This window comes from Heterodontus francisci, chromosome 32 (genome assembly GCF_036365525.1).
Source record: "Heterodontus francisci isolate sHetFra1 chromosome 32, sHetFra1.hap1, whole genome shotgun sequence".
NCBI classification, from domain to species: Eukaryota; Metazoa; Chordata; class Chondrichthyes; order Heterodontiformes; family Heterodontidae; genus Heterodontus; species Heterodontus francisci.
The window spans coordinates 10,046,369-10,062,590 of record NC_090402.1 but is presented as its reverse complement, the minus strand read 5'-3'; the positions used below and the strand labels follow the sequence as shown (position 1 = coordinate 10,062,590).

General features: G+C 43.9%; 1 protein-coding gene across 9 annotated transcripts in view; it reads left to right on the top strand.

The window, feature by feature from the left end:
* gpsm1b (G protein signaling modulator 1b) overlaps positions 1 to 16,222 on the top strand; it is a 265,572-nt gene that overhangs the window by 185,487 nt on the left and 63,863 nt on the right. For 2 of the 9 annotated variants that reach the window (XM_068012194.1, XM_068012190.1), the window contains exon 1: positions 6,467 to 6,550. The exons of 5 other annotated variants lie outside the window; for them this stretch is intronic. The gene's annotated coding sequence lies outside the window, so the exon portion shown is untranslated. Of the gene's footprint in view, positions 1 to 6,184; positions 6,350 to 6,466; positions 6,551 to 16,222 lie in introns of those variants that run through there. 2 more of the 9 variants (XM_068012195.1, XM_068012191.1) reach the window with 2 other exon arrangements.

Here is a 16,222-nt window from a genome sequence, read left to right as displayed (position 1 = left end):
AAGGTTTGTTCTTGCCCTCAAGAAGTGAATATTGTTCCAAAAATGAAATTCTTATGAAGGAGCTTACTTTAACAGGTTGTCATTGTTAGGTGTGATGTGCTCAATTTTGAGGGTTTTACAAGAAAGTGTATTGTTTCATGTAGGGTAGATAGAGAGAAACTACTTCCTCTGTTGGAGGGAAGTCCAGAACAAGAGTCATAACCTTAAAAGTAGAGCAAAATACTGAAGATGCTAGAAATCTGAAATGAGAACAAAGTACCGGAAATACTCAGTAGGTCTGGCAGCATCTGTGGAGAGAGGAACAGAGTTAACCTTTCAGGTCTGTGACCCTTCATCAGAACAGAATGAAAGGTAGATTTGCATTTCTATAGCGCCTTTCACAACCTCAGGATAATGAAGTACTTTTGGAGTGCAGTCACTGTCGTAGGAAATGAGGCAGCCATTTTAAGCACAGCAAGCTGCCACAAACAACAATGTGACTATGTCCAGATAATCTATTTGTAGTGATCATAGATGCTTATGCACAGAAGGAGGGCAATCAGCCTGTTGTGTCCACGCAGGCTCTCTATAAGAGATACTCAGCTAGTCCCACTCTCCTGCCCTCTCCCTGCAACCCTGCACATTTTTTCTTTTCAGATATTTATCCAATTCCCTTCTGAAAGCCACGATTGAATTTATCTCCACCACACTCCCAGATCCTAACCACTTGGTTGAGGGATAAATATTGGCTTGGACGCCAGGGAGAACTCCGATGCTCTCCTTTGAATAGTGCCATGATATCTTTTACGTCCAACCAAGAGGGCAGATGAGGCCTTGGTTTAACATCTCATCTGAAAAATGGCACCTCCAACAGTGCAGCACTCCCACAGTACTGCACAGGAATGTCAACCTGGGTTATGTACTTAACTCTGAGTGGGAATTGAACCACACCCTTCTACCTCAGCTGAGAGTGCTACCCATTGAGCCATGCCTGACACCTGTTATTTTTATTTAGACTTGCCGGCAGTGTTGGCACTCATGATCATGACTGGCATATAACCACTTGAGTGTAATATTGGAGGACGATCAATTTCTTACAAACTGTAGCCCTCAGATGCCAATACCTTTAGGTGAGGAAGAAACAAAGAAACAACGTAAAGCTTTAAGTGGGAAAAGGTATCTTAACCAAAAACCAGACCTCCGTCCCACAAATCCCTAACTCTATGCAACAAGCTTCACACAACAACAGAGTTGTGAAGACAGTAATATGAAGCTAATGTGTTCTTTAATCTGTTTCCACAGTATTTCTGGTGAAGATAACTTACAGCAATTTAGTAGCACTCCAGTATTTTAGGCTATTAATAGAAGGTGAATTCAGTTACCTGTATGAAATACATCGCATTTGAATGCATTCTGGGATATCGAAGCATCTCCGCCTATGATAATGGATCCATTGTCAATTCTATTGAGTGGGCATTTTATTGACATTATAAAAATTGCTCTGCAGTTTGTCTAGTCCGCGGTGCACGTGCATAGTATTAGATAGCCATGTTTTCAGATTATAAATGAGGTCAAAAATGATCGTATTCCCATGATAATCAGAAAGCTGAATGTTTTGCAATAAATGTTCCTTGTTAATGTAGAACCCATGCTTATCGTCTAGTAAAATATTGATGGCTTTTGAAGGTCATTGTCGTGTTAGGTTATCTTGTTGATTTGCAGAATGGAAAGTGTGTTTGTGTGTGTGTGTGTGTATGTATAACCTCTGGAGTGAAAGGGTTTGTGCACAGCAAAGGCACATCTGTAACATCAGGAGCAACACTTGAACCTGTATTATGTGTGATCAACCCCCTAACTGATGGTCAACTATTTTGTGTTCTGTTACTGCATTTGGAATTTGATTTCAAGCATGTACTTTTGTGCAAGTTTTAAACTCATTTTTGGATAGTATTCCCATTTTAGATCCACTTAGAGGTTTTGGGTAATTACCCACTGTAAGAGAATTCAAATTTGACATCAAATATGTTCGAAACGTAAACCTTTTATTGTGATCAACCAACTCTTGTTCCTAAGCAGTAGACATACAGAGAAATAAACACAATTATCCCATTTTTCAAGAGCAAATACTGCGATTCTGGGTACTGCCTGTGTGGAGTTTGCAAGTTCTCCCTGTGTCTGCGTGGGTTTTCTCCGGGTGCTCCGGTTTCCTCCCACAAGCCAAATGACTTGCAGGTTGGTAGGTAAATTGGCCATTATAAATTGTCACTAGTATAGGTAGGTGGTAGGGAAATATAGGGACAGGTGGGGATGTTTGGTAGGAATATGGGATTAGTGTAGGATTAGTATAAATGGGTGGTTGATGGTTGGCACAGACTCGGTGGGCCGAAGGGCCTGTTTCAGTGCTGTATCTCTAATCTAAAAAAAAGTGGTGGAAACCTGAAATAAAAACAGAAAATACTGGAAATACTCAGCAGGTCTGGTGGCTTCTGCGGAGAGAAAGGAAGTTAACATTTTAGATCGATGACCTTTCATCAGAGCTGCTTCTGTAGTTCCCAAGTGCATGCTCCTTCCATATGTAGAAACAACCTTTTATTTTTAATAAACTGCTCCAAGCCCAGCTTCTTGCTCCAACCAGGCCACTTTGGATATAATGGTTTGTTCGCTAATGTTCCTATGAAATGCTTGGGATGATTTTACTATGTTAAAGACTCTATATAAAGTTTTAGTAATAGTTTACTTATTATACCTGCACTGCTTGAGTCCGAGCTCCCAGAAAGTGCTGGGAGTTTTTGAGCACAATGCAGATAAACCCATGAGACAGACTGTTTGTTTTTGTGCTAAAATTAACCCAATTTCAACTATTTTGTCCCATCAGTAAGTCGAGATTCCAAATAGCAATTCCAACTTCTCTTTAGACTAATCTTCCCTTGTTTATTTATGAGGTTCCCAAAATACTTTCTGTTGCACCGTGTAATCAAGTTGCTAGATGTGAATTCATAGAATTGTACAGTCCAGAAGGAGGCCATTCAGCCCATTGTGTCTGTGCCGGCTCTTTGAAAGTACTATCCAATTAGTCCCCTCCACTCGCCTGCTCTTTTCCTACAGCCTTACCAGTGTCTTGCCAACATTTATCTCTCAGGCCCAACACTACAAATAAAAATCAGATTACCTGATCATTCAAATTATTGCTAATTGTGGACAATTTCCTTTTCAAGTACGAATTACACCAAATTTCAGAATCACTGCTGTCCCTTCTTGCATGAAGTATCTCAGATTCTCATTAGATTAAGGAAACGGAATATTTTTGGACCACAAATATTTTGTGGTTCTACAAACCGTTCTATTGAGCAGGGTATTGTTGGAGTAATGCAATATTCTACCCTGCTGTGAGAGCAAGTACATTTCTAAATCCTGAATATATTCACATAGAATGTTTTTTTTTTGGAAGCAGGTGCATTGCATTGGATTAGCAGATGGCCCTCTCACCTGTTTAAAGTTCAGGCCAGGATCATGGGTTGACGTGATCTCAATTGTTCACTCTTTCTCGCTGCTTGCATGCTAGCTCTTTCACACTGTTGAGTGGAAATGACACCGGCACGAATGAGTGTTTCAGCAGCAGATGGGATTAGCTCGGGGCGAAGGTGGGCACTGTTTAAAGACGTGCTCTTTGTGACAGAGGGGATATGGAGTTGGAAGGTCAGCTTGGGATCAAATAGAAAGCAAAGGTTACAGTCTGATTCAGCTAAGACAATAGCCAAGCATAGAGTTGGTTGCATGGGTACGGAGTTTGTGGTGGAGGCAAAAGGGTGGTAGCTTTGGTCTTCCCAGAGATGGGTTGGAGGAAATTATGACTGTCAGAAAAGCAGTCTCGATAGCACAGAGACAGTCGCGAGAGGTTCAGGAAAACTAGAGCACATGTGAAGTTGACCCCGTGTCTTCAGATGATGTCACCAGCAGTCAGCATGTAGGTAAAGAAGACGACTAAGTCAAGTGCAGCTCCTTGGGGGATTCCTCGAATGATACCGTGCAGAAGGAGACCATTCAGTCCATCAAGTCTTTAAAAGAGCAATCTAGTTAGTTCCAGTCCCCCTACCCTTTCCCATATCTCTGCAGCTTTTTCTCATTCAAGCATTTATCCAATTCCCTTTTGAAAGAAACTGTCACATTTGTTTCCACCACCCATAGGGAAGTGCATTCCAAATCCTAACCACTCTACATCTCATCTCTGCTTCTTTTGTCAATTACCTTTAAATTTGTGTCTTCTGGTTATCAACCATTGAAAAAGGTTTCTCTATTTGCTCTATCTAAACACTTCGTGTCTTTAAACACCTCTGTTAAATCTTCTCTTGGCCTACTCTCCTCTAAGGATTCATAATTCAGCATGAATTAGTCAGTTTTGCGCAAATCAAGAGGATGGCTAGTACTGGTGCAGTGAAGCATTGGCATCTATGTGAAGCCACATGCCCTGGTAATCCAGCCCTCAAAGCCCTGGGTAGAGCAGCATCCTGCTTCAGTACTTGGGTGAACCACATAGCTGCACCATTATTCGCCAAAGGCCTGACTGTAATTCTGTTGCTCATGAGGTATGGGATAGTTGTAATTGGAGTAAACTGTCGTAACTAAGTCAAAGAACAAAGAACAGTACAGCACAGGAACAGGCCATTCGGCCCTCCAAGCCTGCGCCGATCTTGATGCCTGCCTAAACTAAAACCTTCTGCACTTCCGGGGACCGTATCCCTCTATTCCCATCCTATTCATGTATTTGTCAAGATGCCTCTTAAACGTCGCTATCGTACCTGCTTCCACCACCTCCCCCGGCAGCAAGTTCCGGGCACTCACCACCCTCTGTGTAAAGAACTTGCCTCGCAGATCCCCTCTAAACTTTGCCCTCGCACCTTAAACCTATGTCCCCTAGTAACTGACTCTTCCACCCTGGGGAAAAAGCTTCTGACTATCCACTCTGTCCATGCCACTCAAATCCTCCGTGTGAATAAATTTGCTTGTTTCTGTTTTATAATTCTAAATGATCAAACGAATGCGAATAATGTTTGTTGGGATAATTGTTCATTTCAGAGGTTTCTCTCCATTCAGAGAAACCCAATTCCATGGTCAGCCTCGACAGGCACGAGTTTGTTCGATTGTTGTACCTTCTAGGGACAAGTCTTTGGTGGAAGTGACGGAAGAGAAACCAACTATGATAAAATGTACACACTTAAAACGTGACGTCCTATTCATTGGTAAATGGTAATTTGTTTAATTTAACTTTCCCCACCCGCAGCACTGTTATAGATGGGATAGCAGATCCCTCGATCTCTGACAGTACTCCGAGCTCTGATTAAAATCAGAGGACGAAGGTGTCGATGTTGCTAATAAACCATTTTTGAAATTGAGCCACTGCTTGAGTTAGCAAAAGCTTGTTGAGCTTTGTCAGAACAGAGGCTCTTTGTCAGCTCTGGCTTGTGTGCCTGCCCAGTTTGGACACACTGCAGCCTCCATCACCGCATATCCTCTACGTCTTCCCCCTTTCCTCAACAACACCAAAAAAAACCTTACAAGGTATTTCAAATCTCTTGGAAGTGGTTTTACTAGAATCCGAAAGTAGATTCACAGATTGTGGGGGTTTGGGGGTGCAGAGGTCCAACAATAGGTGACGTAGATATGTGGTGATCACTAATAACTCCATTGGGAATTCTGGAGAAACATTTTTGACCCAGGGAGTTGTTAGAACGTGGTATAACACTATGACATGGACCAGTTGAGGCAACTATCATAGATGCATTTAAGGAGAAGTTCGATAAGTACATGAGAGAGAAAAAAATAGAAGGATATGCTAATAGGATTCGATGAAGTAGGCTGGGAGGAGGCTCATGTGAAGCGTAAAGACTGGCACGGACCAGTTGGGTTGAATGGCCTGCTTCTGTGCTGTACGCTATATAATTCTATGTAACTTGGTAAAGCAAACTTTGATGCAGTTTGCAGATCTTAGCATTTGAGCTGTAAAGTAAACAAAGGGGAGTTACTGAAACAGGCACTTTGCACTTGGAACTTAACCCTATTGGAGCTAAACTAATCTGCAGCCAAAGAGTTTGCTGTTGCTTTTCTTGCAGAGAGTGATTGTGAGAAAATGCAGCAAGTAAAGGGTACAGGTGCAGCCTAAAGTACACAGGCAAAGCTCAATTAAATGTGTGTACTTCTGAACCTTGATCACATTGCAACCTTTCCCTTCTACCCTCCTGTTTGTTTTGGCTTTGCTGCTGTTCATGTAGCCTTTGTTTTAATGTGATGTTGCCTTCAGGGGATGTGGAAAAAGAGGGGGAGACGCCGTCTTTTTGGTTGAGATGTTAAACCGAGGCACAGACTGCCCCCTCAGGTGAATGTAAAACATCCCATTTCGAAGAAGAGCAAGGGAGTTTGCCCCAGCGGTTAATCTCATTTCTGTTTGTGGGGCCTTGTTGTGCACAAATTGCCTGCCGCGTTTCCTACATTACACCAGCGACTACGCTTCTAAACTACTTCATTGGCTGTGAAGCATTTTGGGAAATTCTGAGGTCATGGCTGGCGCTAAATAAATGCAAGTGTTTCTTTTCATCCTTTTACTGGCAAGTTTTATAATGTAGAATTGGCAGCGGTATGGGAGACGTCAACTCCACTCGCTGTGCCAGAGGGGGAAAACAATAACTTGGAGAATGCTACCCTGTTCCGTTTTAATGGAATCAGTTGAGTGCAGATCAAAAACTAGCAATATTGTACTGTTAATGGCAGCATCTGCTCACTTGTTCTAATAATCCTCTGCTCCTTCTTCAGTTATTTAGGAGCTGTGCCCGCATAAAGCGCAGATTACTTCACAGTACCTGTTGTTAAGTTACTGTTTGCCCTATTGTGTTAATCTGTTGAACTTGAAAGTGGGTCATTGATTTTTGCAATAGATCATTCCTTCCTCGTGCTTTAGCAAACAATACACTACATAATCTACCCACACAATATTGGCAGCTTACTCAGAAGAAATTGTCACGTAAATGTAGTTGGGGTACTAATGGGCACGGAGGATAATGAGTAAGTTCCTGTACTCTTTGCCGAGGACTGTGATGGATTAAAAGTTACATTCGTAGCCCTGGAGTTCTTTGCTGTTTAGTTTCTGTGCCATCGCCTTTTTGTTCCCATTTAATTCTATCGGAATGGTCAGTGCCTCATTATAGAATCATGGAATGATACCGCACAAAAGGAGGCCATTAGGCCCGTTGTGAATATGTTGGCTCTTTGAAAGAGCTATCCAATTAGTCCCCACTCTCCTTTTCTCCCCAAAGCCCTTCAAATCCTTCCCTTCAAGTATTAATCTAATTTTCCTTCGAAAGTTATTATTGAATCTAATTAAGTTAATTATATAATATATGCAACATTATATTCTATATTAATATATTAAATTAGATTATATCTTTATGCTGTATTTAATATTTTAATATATATTATAATATATTATCAACAAGTTGAAGTTTATAACTCCTGAACATCACTGTGTAAATGTACCGTGAGAAGCAGGATGTTTCTGTGGTCTTGGCAGATTTGAGTGCAATCTCTTGCGTTCAGTTGTCACTTTTAATAATGGAAGAGAACGACAAGATGACTCGGGACACAATGCTTTGGTGCCAGAGTGGCAGCATCCAGTTACATTGCTGCTTCTGCACCTGGCAGGCCCTGATCCCAGCCAAGCCTAGGCAGAAAGTCAGAGGTCGAGTCGCCCTGTTCCCTCATGCAAACCTACTTATGGCCGCCTTCAGAGCAGTAGCGGCAGAGTCCCCAGAGCTTTTATGAGGTACATTTCTATTTTCAGTCAAAAGTGAAGCCAAGTGGTAAGAGGGAAGGAATTGCACTCTATTTTAAGGCAATAGTCGTCTTGAACTATAGAATGAAGTTACACTCTTGCTGGGTTCTACAGCAGTTCTGTTGCATGGCCATTGAAAGTAGCACAGAACATGCAAAAAAAACCCCACAACTTCGTATGCCCTTTTTTCTTATGCCTATATTCAAAGTAAACAACAACTTGCATTGATACAGGACCTTTAGCATATACCACGTCACAAGGCTCCTCACGCGGCATTATCAAACAAAATTTGTCCCAAGTCCATCAGGAGGTATCAGAACACGTTTGGTCAAAGGGTTAGGACGTGAGCAGTGACTTAAAGGAGAAGAGAGAGGCTGAAAGGTTGAGAGAGGCAATTTCAGAACTTAGGGCCTAGGTCGCTCAAGCTACGGCCTCCAGTGGTGGAACAATGAAAATCAGGGATGTGCAAGAGGTCGGAATTGGAGGAGTGCAGATATCTTGGAAAATTATAGGGCTTGAGGAAGTTACGGAGATAGAGAGTAAAGGCCTGTTCAGGTCGGGAAAAGGAACCCAACCCGAACCACAGCGGACCCGAGCCCGACCCGACCCAAGCCCGACCCCGACTCAACCCGACTCGAGGCCGACCTGACCATCCCTTTATTTACCTTCCGACTGGGAAGCTCCACGAAGCTGCATCGCTTGTGTGATGACATCATAGTGACGTCACTCGCTCACTGCGCAGACTCAGTTTCGTCCCTGACTCCCAGCTCCAGTAAGTTTTAAAAATTTCAGTACTTACCAGCAGAGCACTTACCGTGTGTGTCCGGCCCGACCCGACCCGACCCGAGCCCAAAAGCCGGATCCGGAAGTGGGGGCCCGGCCCGACCCGAACCCGCCACAAGTCGTTGGGTCCCGTCAGGTTTGGGTCGGGTAGCAGGCCTTTAATGGGGAGGGCCGAGGCCATGAAGTGATTCGGAAACAATGAGAATTTTTGAATGGCGGCGTCGCTGGACCAGGTATCAATGCAAGGCAGTAATCACACTTTTGAACGTGTAGCCTAGAATCGGTGGTTTTCAGAATATGATCCAGTGGCATTAGTGTTCACCACCCACTTGTCTGCAGCCCTTTGTAAAGCAACTGCTCCATGTCTCTGTAAACATTTGCACCCAGCTAACTCTGGGGTGTTGCTGGACCATGGACCATGGATCATTGGCATTGGAATAAAAGTGAGAGTGGAGTTGCTTTATGTGTTGGGCTGTGGGTGTGGCAAGTCATTGTAAAAGCCTTTAATTGGCTGTGAAGTGCATTGGTCTGCCGTCCTTACCCCTCACCCCCCCCCCCCCCCCCCCCCTCCACCCCCAGGAGTTTGTGAAAACTTTTTTTTCTCTTTATTGTGCATGATTGTGTTCCTTACCTTGACACAAAGTTAGTGAGGAAACCTAGCTGGTAACCCCTGGAATACCAATCCTAGTAATCGTAACGATTACTGTTATCTCACACAACCTGTAGTACAGGATAAGATTGGCTCAATTTTAACTCCAGGTTTCTGTCTTCCCCAATCTGGCCAACTGCAATTTTAAATTAAAGTCTACCCGCCTGTGCTGTTGGGATTCTCTTTAAATATGCAAATTTGAAGATGATCCCCTGCATTCCCAGCTGCATTCAGTTATATACTACTTGATATTTTAGACCAAAAATTACCATTCTGTGGCAATGGTGCGTTTGCATGACTGTAGCGGCACAAACACCAACTTGTATTTATCAAAGTAAACCATTCCAAGGAGTGTTATCAGACAAAATTTGACACTGAGTGAGCCACGCAAGGACATATTCGGGTTGATGACCAGAAGCTTGGTCAAAGAGGTAGTTTTAAGGAGCATCTTAAATGAGGAAGGAATTCCAGAGCCTAGGGCTTTGGTAACTGAAGACACAGTCACCAGTGGTGGAGTGATTCAAATCAGGGATGCTCGAGGCCACAATTGGAGGAGCACCGATATCTCAGAGGGTTGTAGGGCTGCAGGAGATTACGGAGATAGGGACATGCAAGACCTTGGAGGGATTTGAAAACAAGGATGAGAATTGGCTAATATTTGGGTTGGCTGATGTAAATTATATTCCATTACCAGAAAATTTGATTTCAATTGTCTTTTGGCTTGTAGCAAATAAAAAGGGCATGTTCGTCCAATTGCAAAGAAAGACATTGCCTACAGTCCACGTCTTCTCACTTTGCGAAACACCAAAAAGGAGTGACATGTGACTAACAACAAAAGTTTCATCTATTATGTTTTGCAAAACAGTATAAATTTCTAATAAGTTCCTCATCAAATATCCATCCACAAGCTTGGTACTAAATGTGGGCAAAACTCATGGCCAATTTTAATTGGGTTATATTTCATCGGGTGTTTATTTTATCCCCTGTGCATTTGATATGCCTTTCCAGCCAATCCACATGCCATAAATGGAAACTGATATTCACTCATCCACTGTAAACAGCTTCAGGGCAGTAATGTTCTGACAGAACACTGACAAGTCTGTCCCTCCTAAGATCACCAGCTTTCCTACCCTCAAGCACTTGAAACCCTTGAAATGAAAGAGAGCTTGTACTTAACAGTGAACTACATCGACTTCTTTTTAATTCAGCATTTTTGTGTGTTGTTGTAACTCTGGCCCCCAGGAGCAGGGAAATGGATGCTGTTGCTTTATTCTAATTATAAATTGGTCTTGAGGACCGAGCCTGCCAGCATGTTATAATAAAGGGCAGATAAGCAGCAATGCCCTACAACAAATAGAATCTGAAAATTTTAGGTGCAGGATGACATTTGGTTGAGGGTTTTAAACAGATGATGTGAGTGTGTGTAACAGGAAACATGATAGCTGAGAGCCTTGTGGGTGCCGAGTGGGATGTATAATAGATTGTTTTACATGCTACATGCACTATAACAATCACGTATTCTCAATTCCCAATGTACTGATTGATGGAATGCCCCCCCCCCCCGCCCCCACTGTTAAAGGCAGCTGTGCTTTATTGCTGTTTCATTGTGAAAATATATTAAACATCATTAAAATCATTTTATAAATTATGTGGTCAGCCGTGGCTCAGTTGGAAGCACTCTCATCTCTGAATCAGAGGGTTTTGGGTTCAAGTCCCACAAAGTCTAGGCTGACACACCCAGTGCAGCACCAAGGAAGTGTTGCACTGTCGGAGTTGCTATCTTTTGAATGAAACGTTAAAACCGTCTGCTCTGTCAGATGGACATTAAAAGATCCCATTGCCACTATTTCGAAGAAGAGCAGGGGAGTTGTCCCCTATGTCCTGGACAATACTTATTCCTCAACCAACATCAGCTAGGACAGATTATCTGGTCATTATTACAATTGCTGTTTGTTGGAGCTTGCTGGATGTAAATTGGGCTGCTGTGTTTCCTACATTACAATAGTGACTACACTTCAAAAGCACTTCATTGGCTGTAGAGCACTTTGAGACACCCGATGGTTGTAAAGGGCGCTATAGAAATGCAAGCTTTCCTTCCTTTCAAGCTCTGGGGCATTTATACACCAGCAGGGAAAAGAGCCAAGTCGGCACATAGCGAGGTTAAACTCCCAACACAGGCTAGTCGGGCCGAGTGGCCTGTGTCCATGTTTTCTATGTAATTCTATGGCGGAGTTGGGTGCAGTGCAGTGATAGTTGCCTTTATTGCCTGTATCATGTCAGGGTTGGGTGAACATTTTAGGTTTTCCATTTAGATGTGTCCACCACGGCTCAATGGGTAGCACTCTAGCCTCTGAGTCTGAAGGTTATGGGTTCAAGACCCACTGCAGAAAATTGAACCCATAATCTAGCCTGACACTCCAGTGCAGTACTGAGGGAGTGCTGTGCTGTCAGAGGTGATATTTTTTGGGTGAGACATTCAACTAAGGCCTCATCTGCCACCTCCGGTGGATAGAAAAGATCCCATGATACTATTTCAAAGAAGATCTGGGGCGTTCTTCCTGACCAGTATTTATTCCTCAACTAGCATCGCTAAAACAGATTATCTGCTGATTTTCATATTGCTGTTTGTGAGAGCTTGCTGTGCACAAACTGGCTGCCATTACCACAGTGACTACACTTCAAAAGTACTTCACCAGCTGTAAAGCGCTTTGGGACGTCCTGAGGTCATGAAAGGTGCTATACGAATGCAATATCTTTCTTTCTTATAAAACAGCTTTTGATGCATTACAGCCACCTGTGCTAAATAAGAAGACGAGAAGATACTTGCAATTCTTTTGCCTGTATCCATCCCTGTCGAACTGGGCGTGCTGTAATTTGGATGAGGAGGGAAGGCCCCGAGGTGAAGATGACATGATGACTGATGAGAGTGGAGAGAAGGCTCCTATTGTGAAGACAAGTGTCCTATAATTTAGTGTCCATTAATGGCTTAAGGCCTTAAGGACTTGTGGATAAGCTGATGTGAAAATTCCTGATCACTGCATAGCCACATTCACATTATCCCCCTCTGGATAATGGTTTTTCTATGAGCAAGGTTCATGTGTTTGATTTGGCGGCATGTGGGGGGTACAGTACTTGGGGGGTCAAGGGGAAAATGTAAGTTTTTCAAAACTTAATTGGGACAAACTGTTATGCCTCTTTCCACTCTTGGTCTGTAGGCTTCAACTCTGCCTGCCGATCAGTGCAGTCCTTTGGAAGCACTTACAAATTCTTGCTTCATTTAAATCAATCTTAACCCCAGGGTTATTTCTTTGTCCTTTCCTGCCATTGATTGATTAATTTATGATTCAGAGATATCTGCGTTGGATACTTTCCATACAGCAGTGGCCTGAGTAAGCGCTACCTGTGCAAATGCAGCCATGCTGGATGCTACGGTAGTCCACTTAACACTGGAGGTGAGGAGGCCAGGCTACTTCTCACCTAAAATTATCATTCACCCAGAACGGATTCCTGGAGTATATTAAAGAGTTATTACAAGCTTGATAATTAAATCATTCTTGCAACTAAATCTGCTGATAAAGATGGCATTTATTTGGATCTAAGCCTCAAGTATTGCAATTGTTCGACTAAGCCGCTAACGGCGAGGCCTGCCAATGAGCATTGTGAAATACCGCATGGAATTGGAAAATGCTGTGGAGAGAATAACTTCGGACATCAAAGGATTAAGGGAGCATTCCAACTGTAAATTGTTAAATAGGTCATTGGTAAGATTGATAGTTGAGTTGAGTGAATGTCACATCTTGGATTTCAAGTAAGCAGATGGTTCTTAAAAAAAACAAATGTGTTCTTGTAGGTAGCACTTGTGTTACTTACTGCCAACTGTTTTAAAAATATACTAATATAGTACCTAATTTTTCCCAGTCTGAAGCAATGTTGTATAACTAAGATGGGTAGGTCATAAGAGAAGTTTTACAGCAGTATAGGTTAATGGGAGATGTAATAGAGTTGTTAAAAATTATGAGGGATTGTGTTGGAGCAGATAGGGAGAAACTGTTTCCACTGGCAGAAAGCTTGGTAACTCGAGGATATAGGTTTAAGCTAATTTGCAATAGAACCGGAGGGAGGATGATGAGAATTTGTTTTGTGAGGCGAGCAGTTGTGATCTGAAATGCACTTCCTGAAAGGCCGGTGGAAGTACAGTTAATAGTAACTTTATAAAAACTTGAAAATTAATAATTTGCGGGGCTGTGGGGAAAGAGCAGAGGAATAGGATTAATTGGATAGCTCTTTCAAAGAGCCAGCACGGGCAGGATGGACTGAATGGCCTCCTGTGATTCTGTGGCCTGGTTCCTTGCCACCATCGATAGTTATGGCAGAGGTATGTGAAAATGATTCAACTTCAGTCTTTACGTTGCCCTCCCATCTTTAAGAAAATTGGCTTGTCTCCCTCCCCGGCCTACATGGCACAAATTCGGAACTGATCACTTGGAGAATCATTTGTTCCCTTTAAAACAAAAGCAGCTATCAATAAATGAAGTTTAGCAGTCATATATTTTCGTGTGTACTCCTTTCAATCATTATTTAAGGAAATGACAGTATTCTGCGTAAAAGTCTTGTGTATGTTTTGCAGTCACAATGCATCATTTTGAACAGGAGTGCTTCATGTGGATCTTCTTTGACAATTTAATTGATGATGCAGAGTTATCAAGAATTGCTCTTTAGAGTCGAACTGGGAGGAGGTTAGTGATGAGCTTCAAGAGGACATGGGCAGGCTGATGGAATTGTCTTAAACACTTCTATTAGATCATCCCTTCAATCTTCTGTACTCTATGGAATGCAAGCCTAGTCTGTACAACCTGTCCTCACAAATCAACACTTTTCGCCCCGGTATCACTCGGGTGAATCCTCACTGCACCCATTCCAAGGCCAGTGTATTCTTTGTCAGCAAATGAATCACTAACCTGAATGTCGAGGAGTTCATTGGGTGGCAGGTACCCCCGTTTCATGGTTTTAATGGAATCCTTCCCTTACCTTGGGGACTTGCAGCCCAATTTAGTGCTAAATCATCATCCAAGCTGAGCACCGCTCAGGGGTTAAACCTAGGACCTCTTTGATCTCCATGCCTTGGTTATACACTCTGTGATATGTTTGCTCACTGAGCTGTGAGACTGTCCATTGTTTGCTGTGTTAATATGTTGAACTTCAGTCAACACAACCAAAAAACAGATTAATTGCCGCCTTATGGCTGTTTGCAGGGACAATCTCCCTCTCCATTTACCTACATAACAGTGATTTGCACTTCAGATGAAGCACTTGGAGACACTTCTGAGAAATTTTTTTTTTATTTCCAAAATATACTTTATTCATAAAAATCTGTAAAAATTACATTGCCAAACAGTTTCCAAACAGCACCAAAAAATACAAACATTGCAAGGGAGATCAGTTTCCTTCAATACTGTCATGAGTTTCTTCCCAACCCTTCCGTTTCACAATTGTCATGTCAATTACAGTTTTACATTTACAGCAATTGAGAATATTAACGATACAGTTCGAGGGGTTTCCCATGGATCCAGCCCCTCAGTCCAGCTTGGTGGGGGAACCTTACACTGTGGTCTTTCCCCATTGAGCCTTTGCTGCGGCTGACCCAAGCTTTAGTGCGTCCCTCAGCACGTAGTCCTGGACCTTGGAATGTGCCAGTCTGCAACATTCGGTGGTGGACAACTCTTTGCGCTGGAAGACCAGCAAGTTTCGGGCAGACCAAAGGGCGTCTTTCACCGAATTGATAGTCCTCCAGCAGCAGTTGATGTTTGTCTCGGTGTGCGTCCCTGGGAACAGCCCGTAGAGCACAGACTCCTGTGTTACAGAGCTGCTTGGGATGAACCTCGACAAAAACCACTGCATCTCTTTCCACACCTGCTTTGCAAAGGCACATTCCAGGAGGAGGTGGGCGACCGTCTCTTCCCCACCACAGCCAACGCGGGGGCACTGTGCGGAGGGGGCGAGACTTCGGGTGTGCATGAAGGATCTGACGGGGAGGGCCCTTCTCACCACCAGCCAAGCTATGTCTTGGTGCTTGTTTGAAAGTTCTGGTGATGAGGCATTCCGCCAAATGACTTTGACGGTCTGCTCGGGGAACCATCCGACAGGATCCACCGTTTCCTTTTCCCGTAGGGCCTTGAGGACATTCCATGCAGACCACTGCCTGATGGACCGGTGGTCAAAGGTGTTTTTCCGCAGAAACTGCTCCACGAAGGATAGGTGGTACGGCACCGCCCAACTGCACGGTGCGTTCCGCGGCAATGTGACCAGGCCCATCCTTCGCAACACCGGGGACAGATAGAACCTCAGCACGTAGTGACACTTGGAGTTTGCGTACTGGGGATCTACACACAGCTTGATGCAGCCGCACACGAAGGTGGTCATCAGGATGAGGGCCGCGTTGGGTACATTTTTCCCGCCCTTGTCCAGAGATTTGAACATCGTGTCCCTCCGGACCCGGTCCATTTTACATCCCCAGACGAAGCGGAAAATGGCTCGGGTGACTGCCACGGCGCAGGAGTGGGGTATGGGCCAGACCTGCGCCACGTAGAGCAACAACGTGAGCGCCTCGCACCTAATGACCAGGTTCTTACCCACAATGGAGAGAGATCGCTGCCCCCACCTGCCCAACTTTTGTCGTACCTTGGCTACTCGCTCCTCCCATGTTTTGGTGCACGCCCCGGCCCTTCCGAACCATATCCCCAGCACCTTCAGGTAACCTGACCTGACGGTGAAGGGGACAAAGGATCGGTCAGCCCAGTTGCCAAAGAACATGGCCTCGCTCTTGCTGTGGTTGACTTTGGCTCCCGAGGCCAGTTCGAACTGGTCGCAGGTGCTCATCAGTCTGCGCACGGACAGCGGATCCGAGCAGAAAACGGCGACGTCATCCATGTACAGGGAGGTTTTGACCTGAGTGCCTCCGCTGCCTGGGATTGTCACCCCTCTTATGCTCGCAT